This window comes from Mustelus asterias, chromosome 15, assembly GCF_964213995.1.
Source record: "Mustelus asterias chromosome 15, sMusAst1.hap1.1, whole genome shotgun sequence".
Taxonomy (NCBI): Eukaryota; Metazoa; Chordata; class Chondrichthyes; order Carcharhiniformes; family Triakidae; genus Mustelus; species Mustelus asterias.
Window position 1 is genome coordinate 72,239,306 of NC_135815.1, and position 14,905 is coordinate 72,254,210.

The window sequence follows — 14,905 nt, forward strand, 5'->3', positions numbered from 1 at the left end:
GAGGGAGAATTTAGCATGGCCAATGTACCTAATCAGCATGTCTTTGGACTGTGGGAGGAAACTGGAGCACCTGGAGGAAACCCACGCAGACATAGGGAGAATGTGCAAACTCTGCACAGACAATGACCCAAGCTGGGAATCGAACCTGGGTCCCTGGCGCTGTGAGGCAACAGTGCTAACCACTGTGCCGTCCTGGCACGGGGCGAAGAGTTGGTAATCAGAGGACACAGGTTTAAGATGACTGGCAAAAGAAACAAAAGTGACATGGAGGAACTTTTTTTTACACAGTGAGTTGTTGCGTGCTGAAAGCAGATTCAATAGGAACTGTCAAATGAGGTTTGTCTAAATACTTGAAGCAGAAAAAATTGCAGAGCCATTCGATAAAGAGCACGGGATTGGGACAACAAAGAGCCAGCACCTCCATGATGGATCAACTGGCCTCCTGCACGGTATCATTCTACTGAGAGTGTCTTTTTTCATATTTATGAGGTATTTGCTGATACGCATTGACACCGAGTCTGGCAACACCTCAAATGTAAGATTCCCATCCTATAGAAACATAGAAAATAGGAACAGGAGTAGGCCATGTTGTCACCCCTCCGTTCTCACCCCTGTTGATCTCTGTAACCTCCTCCAACCCTCAAAAATCCCCATGTTCCACCTATTTTAGCCTTTTGTATATTTCTGATTTCACATTTGGTGACCAAGCCCATACGTAAATTCAGTCATTCCGTCTAGATTTGTCAGAGAGAATTCAGTACAGTTGGAGAATTCAGTACAGCCAGATAACTCAGTACAGTCAGAGAATTCAGTACAGTCAGAATTCATTACAGCCTGATAATTCAGCACAGTCAGAGAATTGAATACAGTTGGCCAATTCAGTACATGATGTGAAGATGTACATCTCTTTAGCCTGTCTTGTTGCTCTCTCCACTCATATTGTTTGTATCTTAAAGACTTGATTAGCTGTAAGTATTCACATTCCAACCATTATTCTGTAAATTGAGTTTGTGTCTTTATATGCCCTGTTTGTGAACAGAATTCCCACTCACCTGAAGGCTCTGAAAGCTTGTGTGGCTTTTGCTACCAAATAAACCTGTTGGACTTTAACCTGGTATTGTTAAACTTCTTACCGCAATTCAGTACAGCCAGAGAATTCACTGCAGTCAGAAAATTCAGTACAGTCAGAAAATTCAATATAGTCAGAAAATTCAATACAGTCGGAGAATTCAGTTCAGCCAGAGAATTCACTACAGTTAGATAATTCAGGACAGTCAGAGAATTCAGTACAGCCTGAGAATTCAGTACTGTCAGAGAATTCAGTACTGTCAGAGAATTCACTACAGTCAGGGAATTCACTACAGTCAGGGAATTCAGTACAGGCGGAGAATTCAGTACAGCCGGAGAATTCAGTACAGTCAGAGAATTCAGTACAGTCAGAGAATTCAGTACAGTCAGAGAATTCAGTAGAACATAGAACATAGAACATAACAGCGCAGAACAGGCCCTTCGGCCCACGATGTTGCACCGACCAGTTAAAAAAAAAAACTGTGATCCTCCAACCTAAACCAATTTCTTTTCGTCCATGAACCTATCTACGGATCTCTTAAACGCCCCCAAACTAGGCGCATTTACTACTGATGCTGGCAGGGCATTCCAATCCCTCACCACCCTCTGGGTAAAGAACCTACCCCTGACATCGGTTCTATAACTACCCCCCCTCAATTTAAAGCCATGCCCCCTCGTGCTGGATTTCTCCATCAGAGGAAAAAGGCTATCACTATCCACCCTATCTAAACCTCTAATCATCTTATATGTTTCAATAAGATCCCCTCTTAGCCGCCGCCTTTCCAGCGAAAACAATCCCAAATCCCTCAGCCTCTCCTCATAGGATCTCCCCTCCATACCAGGCAACATCCTGGTAAACCTCCTCTGCACCCTCTCCAAAGCCTCCACTTCCTTCCTGTAATGTGGGGACCAGAACTGCACACAGTACTCCAAGTGCGGCCGCACCAGAGTTGTGTACAGTTGCAACATAACGCTACGACTCCTAAATTCAATCCCCCTACCAATAAACGCCAAGACACCATATGCCTTCTTAACAACCTTATCTACTTGATTCTCAACTTTCAGGGATCTATGCACACATACACCTAGATCCCTCTGCTCCTCCACACTATTCAAAGTCCTCCCGTTAGCCCTATACTCAACACATCTGTTATTCCTACCAAAGTGAATTACCTCACACTTCTCCGCATTAAACTCCATCCGCCACCTCTCGGCCCAACTTTGCAACCTGTCTAAGTCTTCCTGCAAACTACGACACCCTTCCTCACTGTCTACCACACCACCGACTTTGGTGTCATCAGCAAATTTGCTAATCCACCCAACTATACCCTCATCCAGATCATTAATAAATATTACAAACAGCAGTGGCCCCAAAACAGATCCCTGAGGTACACCACTTGTAACCGCACTCCATGATGAATATTTACTATCAACCACCACCCTCTGTTTCCTATCCGCTAGCCAATTCCTGATCCAATTTCCTAGATCACCCCCAATCCCATACATCTGCATTTTCTGCAGAAGCCTACCATGGTGAACCTTATCAAACGCCTTACTAAAATCCATATATACCACGTCCACTGCCTTGCCCCCATCCACCTCCTTGGTCACTTTCTCAAAAAACTCAATAAGGTTAGTAAGGCACGACCTACCTGCCACAAAACCATGCTGACTATCACCTATCAATTCATTACTCTCCAAATAACTATAAATCCTATCCCTTATAATTTTTTCCAACATCTTGCCGACAACAGAAGTGAGACTCACCGGTCTATAATTCCCGGGGAAGTCTCTGTTCCCCTTCTTAAACAATGGGACAACATTCGCTAACCTCCAATCTTCTGGTACTATACCAGAGGCCAACGACGACCTGAAGATCAGAGCCAGAGGCTCTGCAATCACTTCTCTTGCCTCCCAGAGAATCCTTGGATAAATCCCATCCGGACCAGGGGATTTATCTATTTTCAGACCCTCCAGAATATCCTGCACATCCTCCTTATCAACTGTAATACTGTCTATTCTACTCCCTTGCAACCCAGTGTCCTCCTCAGCTATATTCATGTCCCCTTGCGTGAACACCGAAGAGAAATATTGGTTCAATGCTTCACCAATCTCCTCCGGTTCCACACATAACTTCCCTCTGCCATCTATAACTGGCCCTAAACTTGCCCTAACCAACCTTCAATTCAGTACAGTCAGAGAATTCAGTACAGCCAGAGAATTCAGTACAGTCAGAGAATTCAGTACAGCCGGAGAATTCAGTGCAGCCAAAGAATTCAGTACAGTCAGAGAATTCAGTACAGTCAGAGAATTCAGTACAGTCAGAGAATTCAGTACAGTCAGAGAATTCAGTACAGCCAGAGAATTCAGTACAGTCAGAGAATTCAGTACAGTCAGAGAATTCAGTGCAGCCAATGAATTCATTACAGTCAGATAATTCAGTACAGTCAGAGAATTCAGTACAGCCTGAGAATTCAGTACAGCCTGAGAATTCAGTACAGCCTGAGAATTCAGTACAGTCAGAGAATTCAGTACAGTCAGAGAATTCACTACAGTCAGAGAATTCAGTACAGTCGGAGAATTCAGTGCAGCCGGAGAATTCACTAGTCAGAGAATTCAGTACAATCAAAGCATTCAGTATAGCCAGCGTTTACACACATTCTTGACAATTTGGAAACCATCTGTAATTTCTCAGTCAGTGAAACTTTAGGGGGGAATATATTTACGCATCACAAATATGAAAATCAACTGGGCATATCTTCAAAAACTATGAACCCAGCTGGTGTGTACAGCTAAAAGCACAAAAACAGCATGAGAAGACATAGGAATCAAGCCACTGGTGCCTATATTCCCAGAGACTGGAAACTACCCCATTCACAATCTTGACAAAAACGGGGGTCTTCAGCAGGTAAATGTTATCGATGAAATGCAAGGACAACAAGCCACCGTAATTCCCTCTCCCAATACCAAGAGACATTGGGACTACCACCAGACAGTCAAGGATTTGATTTGATTTGATTTATTGTCACGTGTATTAACATAGTGAAAAGTATTGTTTCTTGCGCTATACAAACAAAACATACCGTTCATAGAGAAGGAAACGAGAGAGTGCAGAATGTAGTGTTACAGTCATAGCTAGGATGTAGAGAAAGATAAACTTAGTACAAGGTAAGTCCATTCAAAAGTCTAACAGCAGCAGGGGAGAAGCTGTTCTTGAATCAGTTGGTACGTGACCTCAGACTTTTGTATCTTTTCCCTGACGGAAGAAGGTGAAAGAGAGAATGTTCGGGGTGCGTGGGGTCCTTAATTATGCTGGCTGCTTTGCCAAGGCAACGGGAAGTGTAGACAGAGTCAATGGATGGGAAGTTGGTTTGCCTGATGGATTGGGCTACATTCACGACCTTTTGTCGTTCCTTGTGGTCTTGGGCAGAGCAGGAGCCATACCAAGCTGTGATACAACCAGAAAGAATGCTTTCTATGGTGCATCTGTAAAAGTTAGTGACAGTCGTAGCTGACATGCCAAATTTCCTTAGTCTTCTGAGAAAGTAGAGGCATTGGTGGGCTTTCTTAACTATAGTGTCAGCATGGGGGGACCAGGTCAGGTTGTTGGTGATCTGGACACCTAAAAACTTGAAGCTCTCGACCATTTCTACTTCCTCCCCATTGATGTAGACAGGGGCATGTTCTCCTTTATGCCTCCTGAAGTCAATGACAATTTCCTTTGTTTTGTTGACTTTTAGGGAGAGAATGGTGCGAATAGGAGTGAAGCAGTCAGGAAAATCCTCCAGAATGGGCCCTCTTCTGACATGTCATGTGGCAGATGAGACAGACTGTCTTCTAAATAGTTTGGACTTCCTGTATAAAACACAAGACCATAAGACGTAGAAACAGATGTAGACTTTTCAGCCCATTGAGTCTGCTCTGTTATTCAGTGAGATCATGATTGATCTGATATGAAAATATTTGACTCCACTTTCCCGTCTTATCCCCATACCCCTTGATTGCCTTACCGATTAAAAATCCATCTCAGCCTTGAACATATTTAACCCAGTTTCTACAGCCCTCTGCAGTAAAGAATTTTACAGATTCAGTATCCTCTAAGAGCAAAACATTCCTCATCTTTGTCTTACATGGCGATCCCTCTCGTCCTAGACTTCCACCGGAGGAAACAATTTCTCAACATTTACCCTGTCAAAGCCCCCTGAGAATCCTATATATCTCAATAAGGTATAAATAAGAACACTGGTTTCCTCCTGAATTTACCGACACTTTGCAAATGCATGAAGCTAGGAATTCAGACCATAAGCGCCACATGAATGAGTTCAATGACTAGTTTCCACAATCATATGGAACACAGTGCAAGCAAAAACAATCATACTTTCTACTCAACTTGACAGTAGACAATTGTCAGGCAGGATAGGCAGATCTCTGGAAACAGGAGAGAGACTCGTGCTTTTCATGGTTGTTTTATCCATAAATCAGAAAACCGAGCACATCCAAAATCTGCACATTTTTTGAACTTCATTATCCTTTAGTGTGGGAAGTCTCTGATCTGAGCTGACACGAAGCTCGCTGACCACACCCAACCTTTAGCGCGGGCTGTCTCTAACTCAAGCTCTCATTAATGTTGCTGGGGTAGAGGAAGCTGGAAGGACAATTCAAGAATGTCACACAGCAGAGTACATCAACACTCAGAACCCTCTCCTACAAATAGAATCACAGATAGCACCATAGGCGGAAACTTCTTAAAGGTACGATCCCTGTACTCATTTTTCAGCGGTATATCTTACTTTTCTGTCCATTTTATTTATTTTAGACTGCGGCTAGCCTAGGATTTAGCTATTGTAATTTACATAGTCCTAGGCCTATATATGGTATTCAAAAACCAAAATGATCTGAAATCCGAAACGCAATCAGCCCTGAGGGATTTGGATAAAGAATACTCGAGCTTTAATGCAATTCTGTCAGAATGGTGCCTTGTTCCAGGAGATTCCAAAGGGAAAGGTCAAAGGTTGCTGATAGCAATCTGAAGCACACATACGATTAAAGCTGTTTAAATAACTGCCCTGATCCACCATCAGATAGATTGATGCTTGTCTTCTGAGGCCTAGCAAAGCAAAACAACGCCTGTGGAGCTGTGTCACCACGTCATGTACACAGCATGATGTCAGTAATCTGTGTCATGCATGGAGATGCATTTTTATCTCTTTGGCTTCCTAAGTGTACAGCAGGTTGGTGCAAAAAACAATAGGGACTCATTTGGGCTGTGTAACATCTAATTGTAGGCACTGTGTGTCAAATTAACAATCGGAAATGAGGTGCAAGATACATGCATACTCTTCTGACAGGAACTGCTTGGACACCACCTTGGTAAGATGGTTGGTGCTCGCCAAAATGACTGTCAACAGTATACAAAGTGAACAGATTATGGTACAAATCAGCATGCAACATTGTTTTGACACCAGCAGTGCCAGTTTTCAACTGCACACTCCAACACCTCGTCTTAACCCTCCATGGGTGAACACAACATTAAATGGAATTAAGGACATCCCAGCGCTATTTAAAGGATCTTGAACTACTTACAGGTTTTTTCTTCTGCTTGTTGGTGCAATTGTGTGTATGTGGTGAACCATCGTTGGTTCCCACTGGATAGTACTGAGCCAGGGTCTGGCCAGTACTACAAGTATGTACATATGTTGCTGTTGGGTTAGGGATGGGTTGTTCTACTTGTTGCTGTTGGGGTTAGGGTGGGGTTGTTCCACCTTTGTATTGTAGTATTGTGGTACATCCCAGTCGGGCTCCGCCTCCTGGGAGAGGTATAAAGGTCCCTGCTCTGGCTGGGACCCCTCAGTCTGGGATCGTGTATATAATTGGTAGTTGCTTTGTTACAGCAAATAAAAGCCTTTATTTCCTGAGCATCAAGCCTCGTGTATGATAACGCGCATCAGTGTATACTTGCATGTTTCCAATACTCGTCTGGAGTTTGAATCGTCTACAGGCAGTGGTAGCAACCTGCGGCCCATCAGGGTTCTGAGTGTGGCCCACTCACCAGCCTGGATTGCTGATCACTGCACTATAGCAGTGGTCTGACTGGTCTTGAAGTACAATTTACTTGATTTAAAATCTTGTCCTGAAATAAGTGACTTTTGGCCCGGTAGGGTTCTCTCTGGGAATTAAACATGACTGGGAGATTGAAGAGAGGCCATATAGATCAAGGCATGTTATTAGAAGAGCGAGGAGGAGGAGAAGGTACTTCAGCAAGAGCCAACATGAGAGATGTTTGCTTCACAGTAGAGGTTGTGAATAACTTCTGTTGACTGCTGCAGCGACAACCACAATCTGAAAGCAGAATATGGACTATTGCCTTTGGCAGTCCAGGTGCCTGTGACCCTGTAAAGGAAGGGACCTATATAATGAAGAAATTGAGCTGTTAATTGAATTAATAAAGTCAAAATTAGACCACGTTATGCAGCATTTGAATCATTGTCAAAATGCTAGTCAACACACAGCACAGAAAGTGCGGGAACTCAAAAAAACCTTGAATGCCTCACTGATGGAAAAAAGGTAAACACATGTAAAAAGCCAGACGGTAAACAACATGACTCAAGGATTCACAAAAAGACTGTTTAAAAAGATTGATGACTTATTAAAAATGTTGTTTTCGTAGAACATAGGGAACAATGCCAGCTCATATGGTGGGCCACAGAGACAAGGTTCATGTCTTTTAAAAAGTGTAGCGTGCAGGTGAATGCTCGTTCTCCCGGCAGTTGTTACAATTCCTTCATTTTGTGCCAGTCATCTGTACCATCTGTATCTGAACTACCATAGCAAGTTGAAGACTGTGTGTCAAGGGTTATCTACACATGGAATGACTCATAACACTGGTCATGGAATCCATGCACACATGCACAGCAGGCCTACAATGAGAGCATTTGCTTTGATTTGATTTATTATTGTCACATGTACTGAGATACAGTGAAAAGTATTGTGTCTGGCGTGCTATACAGGCAAAATATACCATTCATAAAGTACATACGGGAGAAGGAAGAAGATAGCAGAATTATAGAATCCTACAGTGCAGAAGGAGGCCAGTCGGCCCAACAGTTCTGCACCAATCACAATCCCACCCAGGCCCTATCCCCATGCATTTACCCTAGCTAGTACCCCTGACACCAAGGGGCAACTTAGCATGGCCAATCCACCTAACCCGCATATCTTTGGACTGTGGGAGGAAATTGGAGCACCCGGAGGAAACCCGCGCAGACACAGGGAGAACGTGCAAACTCCACACAGTGTCCCAACCCGGGAATCAAACCCAGATCCCTGGCACTGTGAGGCAGCTGTGCTAACCACTGTGCCACCGTATATAGGATGGAATTCTCCCCCAAAAATTCTAAGTGCAAAATGCGCATAACAACTGGAGTAAATCCCACTGGGTTTTTTCAGCGGGTTTTTCAAAATGTATTTCACACACTCTGTGCATCACTGAGTGCCCTAATGTGAATAATACTGAAATTCTGTGGGTGGGACCTATTCCTGCTGGAGAGGCCGGCAGCATAACCCTGAGCGGGCCACTGCGCATGCGCCGATCTGTCAGCACTGGGACTTCAGTCCCGGACCTGCTAATCAAATGCAAATTAATATTAGCAAAATTTATATAACTCCGCACCAACTTCTGGCGCAGAGATGATGACACCAGAAATCTGGCAGCCAGAGACACGTGAAGGCCATGACGCCCTGTGGGAAGCCTGCTAAACGGCCTCCACTTGAGTCTCCTGGCCCGCTGCACTGCTAGAGTAGCACAGTGGGCTGGGTGAATCGCTCCCATAGTGTTGCAGTTACAGGTAGGGTGAAGAGAAAGATCCAAAAGAACTTTGTAGAGCAAACCATCGGCTTCCTTGAGCAATGTGTCTGCTGCCTGGATTCCTTGGAGTAGCCTTACAGAATTCAACTGAGCGGCCATGAAGATTTGTGGCAGTATCTTGCATGCTGCAAATCTTTGGCAATGTGAAAGATCAGCTCCTGCCATCATAGAATCACTGAATGATAGAATTCCTACCATGCAGAAGGAGGCCATTTAGCCCATTGGGTCTGCACCAAGCTTCTGACAAAGCATCCTACCCAGGCCCTATCCCCATAACTCCATGTATCATATCCTGCTAATCCACCGAACCCACACATCTTGGTACACGGTGGCACGGTGGTTAGTACTGCTGCCTCACAGCACCAGGGACCGGGGTTCAATTCCCGGCTTAGGTCACTGTCTGTGTGGAGTTTGCACATTCTCCCTGGGTCTGCGTGGGCTTCCTCCAGGTGCTCCGATTTCCTCCCACAGTCCAAAGATGTGCAGTTGAGGAGAATTGGCCATGCTAAATTCTCCCTCAGTGTACCCAAACAGCGCCTGAGTGTGGCGACCAGGGGATTTTCAGAGTAACTTAATTGCAGTGTGAATGTGAGCCTAGTTGTGACTAATAAATAAATTTGACTTTATTTTACTAACGGGCAATTTGGCATAGTCGATCCACCTGCACATCTATAGACTGTGGGAGGAAACTGGAGCACCCAAAGAAAACCCACGCAGACTCAGAGGCCATGCAGACTCCGCACAGACAGTGACCCAAACCGGGAATCGAACCCGGGTCCCTGGCACTGTGAGGCAGCAGTGCTAACCACTGTGCCACCATGTCACCCATCAGGCTACATTCTCAGAAGCATGAGGAAGAACAAGTGGAGGAAGAGATGCACAAAAGGAAAAGTACAGAAAAAGGAGGGGAGGCCTCAAGGTAGACAGTCCCTTTCTATCAGGGCTCTAACTGATCAAAAATTTCATGTGATATTAATAACTTCAGCTATACACCCTATTCACCAACAGTCACTCACTCATGATCTTTCCTCAAATACTGACAATCACATTGTCACTTTACTGACAACACAAAAACCACTATGTTGTATAATGTGCCCACACGGCATTGTAATGAAAAGGTCCTCGGCAGAGCAAGGGTTAAGGTGGGACTGGAGAATAGCACCACCAACAGTATGGTGTATGGAGTCACATGGCATAGACTCAGAAGCTCTGATTTTACTGGCACGGCAACCCCGAAATCAGGGCAGGCAAGGCTCGCAGAACGGCATTCCCTGTTGGTCTTGAGCGCATTCTTACGTGCCTCGGGCAGCCGTGCCGATAAAATCAGGGTCAAAGAGAACATTCTGGAAGCCAGTCTGCATGGACAAGCAGCACCATGCAAGACAATATCTGGGATCTGTAAATAGTTAATGACGAATAAACATTCCATGTTTAAATATACAAGTCTCAAGATCTCATCACTGAGACGGCTAAAGGCCCCATATTACAACACACTAGAAATGCACATTCCAATCCAATTTTATAAGTTCAGTAGTTACATGAAGTAAACAAAAATAATTATCTTTGAGCATTCCATTAGTTCTTGTCTTTTGTGTGCCTGTTTTAACCTAGTGTTCTTACAGTGTTTCTCAGTGGCTGCTGCATAGCTGGTGGAAAGTTATTGACATTCAGCCGAGATGGCAGATGACCTTGAGCAGCTCTAGGCCCAGAGGGATCCAGAACGGAGTTTATAGCAATCTCAGATCTGACTGCAGCAGTCAGATGCTGGATGGGACCAGTCTCTGTAGCAATGGAAGCTGTGACACTGGCCATCAAGGCACTGCATCATGGTGAATTCCACTAGTGTGCTGATGTAGGCTGCCACCTATATCATGTTGGGCTCCAAGCAAAGGCCAGCGCCAAATTACTGCTAGGCCCAAGCTGCTTGGAATTATGTGCACGTTCTTTGACAAGCTCTCCAGTTTTTGACACAGTTGTTTGTGTATACCCATCAACCTCCTTCTGTGGCCTGGGGCATCATCTGACTCCTCAACAATAGAATTAATGTTCAACCTCACCCCCTGGTGAATTAATACATGCAATATCCTTTCACTTGGCTCCTACATACTTATCCCGGTGTCTCACCATGAGCAAATCCCTCTTCTCCTGTCACCTCGAAAGAATGCATAGTGTCAGTTCAATGCGGACGGGATCTGCAAACCAAGCCAGCCAGGAAACGTCCCAAATTAAATAACTCAAAGAACAAAAGAACAAAGAACAATACAGCACAGGAACAGGCCCTTCGGTCCTCCAAGCCCGCGCCGCTCCCCGGTCCAGGATTGAATCCTGAATCCAGGATCCCCACCCAATTTTCCAGCCTATCTACATACTAATATCCTATCCACCGAGCTGTCCCTCACAGCTACGATGCTTTGTTCATCACAACCTATTAACTCACCCCCACCCCCCCATTCCAGACCATGTGATCTCCAGGGAGAGGCGAAAACCCAGAGTGAAAACCCCAGGGCCAATATGGGGAAAGAAAATCTGGGAAATTCCTCTCCGACCCCCTGAGGCGATCGAAACGAGTCCAGGAGATCACACTGGCCCTGATCGGAAAATGCTTCCCAACCCTATTCATTTCCACTTCCACGAACACCATATGAATTCCCTGCCCCCGAGACAGGTTCCCAACTATCCGCAGTCTCGCTCTGTACTGGCACCAGCAAGATGATCATAGAATGAAGCCTTGAAACGAGAAACAAAGAACAATTAGCCCGCGCCGCTCCCTGGTCCAAACTAGACCACTCTTTTGTATCCCTCCATTCCCACTCCGTTCATATAGCTGTCTAGATAAGTCTTAAACGTTCCCAGTGTGTCCGCCTCCACCACCTTGCCCGGCAACACATTCCAGGCCCCCACGACCCTCTGTGTAAAATATGTCCTTCTGATATCTGTGTTAAACCTCCCCCCCTTCACCTTGAACCTATGACCCCTCGTGAACGTCACAACCGACCCGGGGAAAAGCTTCCCACCGTTCACCCTATCTATGCCTTTCATAATTTTATACACCTCTATTAAGTCTCCCCTCATCCTCCGTCTTTCCAAGGAGAACAACCCCAGTTTCCCCAATCTCTCCTCATAACCAAGCCCCTCCATACCAGGCAACATCCTGGTAAACCTCCTCTGTACTCTCTCCAAAGCCTCCACGTCCTTCTGGTAGTGTGGCGACCAGAACTGGACGCAGTATTCCAAATGCGGCCGAACCAACGTTCTATACATCTGCAACATCAGACCCCAACTTTTATACTCTATGCCCCGTCCTATAAAGGCAAGCATGCCATATGCCTTCTTCACCACCTTCTCCACCTGTGACGTCACCTTCAAAGATCTGTGGACTTGCACACCCAGGTCCCTCTGCGTCTCTACGCCCTTTATGGTTCTTCCATTTATCGTGTAGCTCCTCCCTACATTATTCCCACCAAAATGCATCACTTCACATTTATCAGGATTGAACTCCATCTGCCATTTCCTTGCCCAAATTTCCAGCCTATCTATATCCTTCTGTAGCCTCTGACAATGTTCCTCACTATCTGCAAGTCCTGCCAGTTTTGTGTCGTCCGCAAACTTACTGATCACCCCAGTTACTCCTTCTTCTAGATCATTTATATAAATCACAAACATCAGAGGTCCCAATACAGAGCCCTGCGGTACACCACTAGTCACAGGCCTCCAGCCGGAAAAAGACCCTTCCACTACCACCCTCTGTCTTCTATGACCAAGCCAATTCTCCACCCATCTAGCCACCTCCCCCTTTATCCCATGAGATCCAACCTTTTTCACTAGCCTACCATGAGGGACTTTGTCAAACGCTTTACTAAAGTCCATATAGACAACATCCACGGCCCTTCCTTCGTCAACCATTTTGGTCACTTCTTCAAAAAACACCACCAGGTTAGTGAGGCATGACCTCCCTCTCACAAAACCATGCTGACTATCGTTAATGAGTTTATTCCTTTCTAAATGCGCATACATCCTATCTCTAAGAATCTTCTCCAACAACTTCCCCACCACGGACGTCAAGCTCACCGGCCTATAATTACCCGGGTTATCCTTCCTACCCTTCTTAAATAACGGGACCACATTGGCTATCCTCCAATCCTCTGGGACCTCACCTGCGTCCAGTGACGAGACAAAGATTTGCGTCAGAGGCCCAACGATTTCACCTCTCGTCTCCCTGAGCAGCCTTGGATAGATTCCATCAGGCCCTGGGGATTTGTCAGTCTTTATATTCTCTAACAAACCTAACACTTCCTTCTTTGTAATGGAGATTTTCTCCAACGGTTCAACACTCCCCTCCGAGACACTCCCAGTCAACACATCCCTCTCCTTTGTGAATACCGACGCAAAGTATTCATTTAGGATCTCCCCTACTTCTTTGGGCTCCAAGCATAAGTCCCCACTTTTGTCCCTGAGAGGTCCGATTTTTTCCCTAACAACCCTTTTGTTCCTAATGTATGAATAAAATGCCTTGGGATTCTCCTTAATCCTGTCTGCCAAGAACATTTCGTGACCCCTTTTTGCTCTTCTAATTCCCCGTTTGAGTACTTTCCTACTTTCTTTGTACTCCTCCAGAGCTCCCTCCGTTTTGAGCTGCTTGGACCTAACATACGCCTCTCTTTTCTTTTTGACCAGTCCCTCAATTTCCCTGGTTATCCACGGTTCTCTAATCCTACCCTTCCTATCCTTCTTTTTTACAGGCACATGCTTGTCCTGTAGCCCTAACAACCGTTCCTTAAAAGACTGCCACATACCAGATGTGGATTTACCCTCAAACAGCCTCTCCCAATCAAGAGCTGCCAATTTCTGCCTGATCCCACTAAAGTTAGCCTTCCCCCAATCCAACACCTTACCCTTGGGACACCACTCATCCTTTTCCATCACTATCCTAAAGCTAACAGAATTGTGGTCACTATTTGCCACATGTTCCCCTACCAAAACTTCGAAGACCTGACCGGGCTCATTCCCCAGTACCAGGTCCAGTATAGCCCCCTCTCTAGTCGGGCTGTCTACATATTGTTCCAACGAACCCTCCTGTACACATTTTACAAATTCCTCCCCATCCAGAGTCCCTGCCCTCAGCGATTTCCAGTCTATACCAGGGAAATTGAAGTCTCCCACTACAATAACCCTATTTTTCCTGCACCTATCCAGTATCTCCTGACATATCCATTCTTCCACTTCCCTTGGGCTGTTGGGGGGCCTGTAGTACACCCCCAACATAGTGACTGCGCCTTTCCTGTTTCTAAGCTCCACCCAGAGTGACTCGTTACACGACCCCTCTGAATTGTCCTCCCTCTGCACCGCTGTAATATGCTCTCCAACTAATACCGCTACTCCCCCACCTCTTTTGGCCCCTCCTCTGTCTCGCCTAAAACACTTGTACCCTGGAATATTCAGCTGCCAGTCCTGTCCCTCTTTCAACCAAGTCTCTGTCACCGCAACCACATCCAAATTCCTCGTGCGCATTAAGGCCCCAAGTTCGTCTGTCTTACCTGCTACGCTCCTTGCATTGAAGTATAAGCACTCCAGACCTCCAGGCTCAGTGAGGTCGTCCTCCCCCAGAGTGCTCTTCTTCTTTGCCAGTCTTGTCCCAGCCCCAAGCTCGTCCCCAGCCACCACACTTATAGACCTAATAGTTTGATCCCCACCCCCCTGCCATACTAGTTTAAACCCCCCCGAACTGCACTAGCAAAGCTCCCAGCCAGGATATTTGTGCCCTTCCAACTTAGTTGTGACCCCTCCCTCTTGTACAGGTGCCATCCTCTCCTGAAAACCTCCCATTGATCTATGAAAATGAAGCCCTCCCTCCTGGACCAGTCCTTTAGCCAGGCATTCATTTGTACCAACTCCCTATTCTTAGCCTCACTGGCACGAGGCATTGGGAGCAGCCCAGAGATGGCCACCCTAGTGACCCTACTTTTTAACCTATTT

At 45.7% G+C, this 14,905-nt stretch overlaps 1 protein-coding gene across 1 annotated transcript in view; it reads right to left on the reverse strand.

Moving 5' to 3' along the window:
- Nucleotides 1-4,662: 4,662 nt before the first annotated feature.
- Nucleotides 4,663-14,905, reverse strand: part of LOC144504566 (uncharacterized) — a 72,672-nt gene continuing 62,429 nt past the window's right edge. Inside the window, exon 4 of the mRNA XM_078230118.1 lies at nucleotides 4,663-4,923. The gene's annotated coding sequence lies outside the window, so the exon portion shown is untranslated. The remainder of the gene's footprint in view (nucleotides 4,924-14,905) is intronic.